Here is a 6040-nt window from a genome sequence, read left to right as displayed (position 1 = left end):
GTGGATACCAATGTTGTCTCGGCCAATCTGGAGCAATCAGTATCATCCTTGGCTTGTCTGTTCTTGCTTTCAGAAGGACCTTGGGCAGCAGAGGTAGTGGCGGGAATGCATAAACTGACCAAGTTGTCCATGTGAATGAAAGGGCGTCCACTTTCCAAGCCTTTGGGTGGAAGGTCCTTGAGCAAAACTTTTAATTGATGATTTTGTGGGAGGCAAAAGGTCTATGTCTGGCCTTCCCCATGCTTGAACAATCTCTGTGAATACGTCTGGATGTAGCCTCCATTCGTGAGGGTCTGTCATATGCCTGCTCAGAGTGTCTGCCAGCGTGTTTTCCATTCCTGGTAGGTACTGAGCCTGGAGTTCTATTTGTCTTTCCAGAGCTAGATTCCAAAGAGTCATGGTTAATCTGCACAAGGGGTATGAATGAGTCCCTCCTTGTTTGTTTATGTACCACATTACTGTGGTGTTGTCTGTTCTTATGAGCAGCTGTCCTGGATGCAGGAATTCTCTGAAAGCTGAAAATGCCTTTATTACTGCCAGCATTTCTTTTTGGTTGATGTGAAGGTGCTTTTCTGTTTTGTGCCATCTGCCGTGAATGCACCTGTCCTTCATGTGCGCCCCCCAGGCGTAATCTGAGGCGTCTGTGGTTATGACTTGTGTAGCTTGAGGCTTGCAGAATGGGAGGCCTTTGTTTACCTTGCATGCTTGAGCCCACCATATGAATTCCTTTTGTAGGCAGGGAATTATTGGAATCTCCACTTCTAGGCTGTGACTGTGTTGAGACCATAGATTTTTTAGGTACCATTGAAGTTTCCTCATGTGCAGCTTTGCACATGGGATTAGAAGAATGCAAGATGCCATGAATCCCAGAGCCTGCAGGATTTTCCTTGCTGTAAGCCTGGTACTTTTTGCAAGCATTTTGAAGTAGTGAGATAGTTGCCCTTGTTTGTCTGTTGTTAGGTAAGCCATCTGAGTGTTTGTGTCCAAGTTGGCACCCAGGAAGATAATTTTCTGAGAGGGTGTTAGTTTTGATTTCTCCTTGTTGATGGTGTATCCCAGAGAAAGCAGTAAACGTGTCACATATGCTAGATGTTTGAGAAGTACGAGTTTGCTGTCCGCTTGGATCAGGCAGTCGTCCAGATAAGGGTAAATTTGTATCCCTTGAAGTCTGCAGTATGCAATCACTGATGCCAGGCACTTGGTGAATACTCTGGGCAGTAGATAAGCCAAAGGGCAATGCAGAGAATTGATAGTGTTTTGAACCTGCAAGAAATCTGAGGTATCTTCTGCAACTTTGTCTGATTGGGACATGCAGGTATGCCTCCTTGAGGTCCAATGTTACCAGCCAAAACCCCTTGCCCAGCATGGGAAGGAGTTGCTGTAGTGTGAGCATCTTGAATTTTGGCACTAGAAGAAATGTGTTGAGAATGGATAAGTCCAGAATGGGTCTCCAGTCGCTTCCTTTTCTTGGCACCAGAAAAAGCCTTGAATAAAAAACCTTGTGCTTGTTGGTGCGTGAGGGTACCTTTGTATAGCCCCCATGTTTAGGAGCTTTGCAATTTGTAGTTGTGCCTCTACCCTTTGATTTTGTGGTAGGTTTGGCATGCCTCTCATTTTGGAAGAGTGTGGAAATGAAATTTGTAGCCTCTGTTTATTATGTCCAGAATCCATTTGTCTGTGGTGACAATATGCCAATTGTTTGCAAATAGTGCCAGTTTCCCTCCCAAAGGTGCTGCCATTTGAATTCTGCTTGGCATGGAAATGAGGGAGTCATTGAGTTTGCTTTCTGTACTGCTGTGCACTGTCGTCACCACTTCTTGGTGTTGGTGATTGCCATTGTCTGCCTCTGTAGGATCCTTGGGTTTGTCCTCTGCCCCTTCCGCGTCTGTATCTGCCCCTTTGGGCTTTGTCAGTGGCTGGAAAAGACCAGTTTTTTGACGGCCAATTCCTGCTGAACCTTGGTGGCTGAACCTGTAAGAAAGCTTTGACAGTTTGCATAGATTTTGCCTTTTCTTCCATTTTACGTAAAATATCCTCAGCATTACCACCAAAAAGAACATCCTTATGTAACGGTGCATCTAGAATTTTTGCTTTCACCTGATCTGGAAGATTTTGTTCCCTTAGCCATGCATGTCTGCGAATGACTGCTCCAGTGGCAGCTGATCTGCTGGAGGCCTCTATTGCATCATAACCACATTGTAAGGTGTGCTTGCCCACTTGCTCAGCACTATGCAACATATCCTGCAACTCCTTTAAATCTGGTTGTTCAGGTTGTGACATTTTTGTTTTTAATTGTGATAACAGAAATTGCTGATATTTAATCATATGAAACTGGCAGTTTAAGGCCCTCATGGCAAGGGTGGCCGAGGTGTAAACCTTCTTACCCCACCTTTCTAGTGATCTAGATTCCCTTTCCGTAGGTAGTGGATTCTTGGCCGTGGAAGCTTTAATTCCTTTAGGGCCTTGAGAAATAGTTTCAGGGTCTGCATTATGGCCTTTATAGAGGAACTGATGAGAATTAGGAACTCTGTAATACCTATCCAGCTTAACTGGAGCAGGGGGCAGAGAATCAGGATTTAAACAGGCCTGCGAGTATACATCATCCAAAACCTCCAAAACAGGAGGAATAGCCAGAGGTCTATGCTGCGGTAACCAGAGGAATTCCCTAAGTCTTTTCTTGGAGTCTGAAAAGTCTTGGCCTTCCCAATGGAAGTGCTCTCTCAAGGAGTGTAAAGTTTCCCCAAAGGAAAAATCCTCAGGGGGGGACACAGAAGGAATGGACTGCTCTGCATCAGAATCCTCAAAAGGTGAATAAGACTGTTCTTCAGCATCAGAATGTTCTGATAAAATGGATTCTTGGTCAGAAGGAGGAGAATCCTCCTCTACTCTGGGTCTTTTGTCCGGAGGGGCCTGTGAGCCTCTGATAAGAGTGATCAGGTCTTCAGCCATTTTAAGCATGTGCCTCTTAGGCGTGGGCCCAGGTCTTGGGCCTTGTGAGGCAGGCCTAGAAACATGCTTGGCTGATTTGGCTTTCGTAAAGGCCTTGATGGAGAAGGAAGAAGAAGGCCTAAATACACCATGGGTGGATGTAGATCTATCCACATTGGTGGGTTCGACATGAACAGGGGCTTCGGTAGTAGTTTGAGAAAGGACCGAAGAGCCAGCGGTCTCAGGTACAGAAGACCCCGCCGAGGGAGTGTCGTCGGTAGACAGGGACTGCAAAGGCGTCTCACTGAGAACCGGTCCACGTGGAGCTTGTTTCGGCGTGGTGTCGGTGGAGACCGCAGTTCTCGACTGGCGGTCCTTTTCTTTGCGTTTTCTGGACATAGCGGTAGTCGGAGTATCCGACGACATTTTATAATTAAACGCTTTGCCAAAATAGTGTTGGGCGAACTCCGCCCGACGCTTGATAGTGCGTTTATTGAAGGTAGCACAAAAGCGGCAGCCCGAGACGTCGTGGTCTGGGCCCAAACAAGGTATGCAAAGGGAATGGAAATCCTTATGCGGTATTTGCTTCCCACAAGAAATACAATTATTAACTTTTTCTGACATCGGTCTGAGGCAAGAAAAGGTTCCCCAACGGGGTACTTAGCTTTAATGAAGACTTCGGTTCCGAAATTCTTTCGTAATTCAGGAACTGGCCGACCAGCACTTGCGAACTGCTTCTGCTTCGGGCACCGCGTGGCAAAAAAGACTGGGGAAGATGGTGTCGGCTGTGTCTTTTATACTCTAGCCTTCCTGACGTCAGAAGAGTACGCGACAACAACCGACGCCGGACCAAGACTTTGGAATTCGGCCGACCGAGGGACCGCCTGCCGGCTGAAAACCCATATGTAACTACTGCAGCTGTAATGCACGATGAACATCACTTTCCTGGTTTATTTTTGAACAGCACAAGTACCTTTACACAAACATCACAACAGAAGAATCTGAGCTTTATGAAAAAAAAAAATCAGTAAATTGCATATTTTACATCTTGACCTCTGACCAGTAGTTGCTAGCCCCAGAAGGGAATAAAATGGCATGTTCTCCTCCATAAGATTTTTGATTACTTACATTTCATATCCCTGGTCTGGCTGTGCCATACCAGTCTGTTTCTGCTAACATTAGCCTACTCAATCATGTGCAAGGCCCAAATATGCCTCATTGTTATATTACCAGGTATAAGTAATGGCTTAATGCATTCAACAGGTATACATTTTTGCCTTAATGCATTCTTGAAGACTATAGTGCATAAATTTGACATAAAACTGGCAACTTCTTGCCAGCATTTGATCAGCAGCTTCCAACATTCCAGGCTGACAGCAACTTTGTTTTTTTTTTGTTGGGCGTAAAACTGCAGTGACATAAGCATTACATGAATACACTATGGATGTATTGAAAGAATACAACTTTGTCCTTATGCTTTCTAACCAAGGACAACCAAGACTTAGCTTGTTCAGCCCTTTCATCTACAGCCTTCTCTTTAGTGTCTAGCTTTTGACTTTAAAAACAAACTATTGTTACTGCTTATTAACACAATACAGTTGCACCAGAATATTCCTCCAAAAATCCACCAACCAAATGGCCACATTTGTTTATTCTTTCTGCAACTTCTAAACCACTGACCTCTAGCTCTACTTGCCAATTTGTTAAGGCATTTATTCCCCTACTCCACTAGGCAATATCCTAACATGAATCATTGGTGGTGCAGAATCCTTTCCTTAAAAGGCTGAAGCATTATGGGTTAAGAGGTTAGAGCCATTAACTTGGGGTATGAGTCGATGTACAAGTAAGATCATCATGCTGGCCTAAGAGACAAGAATGCAGTGGTTAATAGGTAAGTACTAGGTGGTCATTTTGCAGACTATTAGAATCCTAGCCAGTAAACCATGCTGCTTGAGGTGGGCAAGTCAAGATAGACTGAGGGTTAATTTGAAGCTGCATGTCCAGTTACCTAGATTTACAATGAAGGTGGCAAGTTTGCTACTCTGTTTGAGACTAAATTAAAGATTGTTTGACAGGTGGGAAATATGTTGAGATATGAATCTATGACACCAATGTGTCTTATTAATTAGTTGATGAATGTTTATAACCTTTAATCGGGTATTTGAGGAACTACTTGTTTTATGAAAGAATCGGAGAGGATGGAAGGTCAGTCTTTCATGGCCTGAATGGCTAGTAATATATCACCACAGAGGAGTGTGTAAGAGATCACTGTGAAGGAGTCTATACGAGATTGATTTCGGGGATTGAGATATCACTCTTGAAAATGTGACATTTGGGTATCTGCTCTGCTATAAAAGCAAATAGGTCTGTAGCCATTTTCCACTTATCTGTACCATTAGGTAAACACCTGCAGCACCTAATGTAGGTAATCTATACTCTTACTTCAAGAGATCAGAGGTTATCCAGAAGGTTTGAGACAAGTCTGTTATTCCACATATGAACCAGAGGGTGACAGGACTAACAAGAAACAAGAGTACAATGGATTAGTCCAGATAAAATCATTTTAGCTCACAGATCTAAGAGACTCTATCTCTCTCTCTCTCTCTCTCTCTCTATGACACCCTTTCTGTGAGAAGAATAAAGATGCTGTGATGAAATTTTAAGTAGTTTATTCAGTTAAGTAGGAAGATGGATGAGTGTTCTATCATCTTTTACTTCAATAGATGAGACATATACCCACTCCTTCATCCCTATCTTCATCACCCGCCTGACACCACTATCACTAGTTAACCTCCCATTGTCTATTATAGAGATTAATGCCTTATTGCTTCAGCACTAGATGACCTGAACTGATATTGTGAATGTGAAAGGGAGAAGACATTAAAACAACAGTCACTGGGCAGGCACATAGTACAGTAGTAATATTTCTGTCTCCAATGGTTTATAAAGCTGGCACCCATTTCATAATGGTATGGCTTCTGTCAATGCACCTACCTTCTTAAATGAACACTACAAAATAAGTCACACATACAGTAACAAGAGCTAGAAAATGCCATTTTACTTAGCAAATGATAGGAAAATGCCATTTTACTGCAAAATGTTTCATGTTACT

The sequence above is a fragment of the Protopterus annectens genome, chromosome 3.part1 (assembly GCF_019279795.1).
Source record: "Protopterus annectens isolate FY-2018-M chromosome 3.part1, PAN1.0, whole genome shotgun sequence".
NCBI lineage: Eukaryota > Metazoa > Chordata > Ceratodontiformes > Protopteridae > Protopterus > Protopterus annectens.
Note: the sequence above shows the minus strand (reverse complement) of the source record.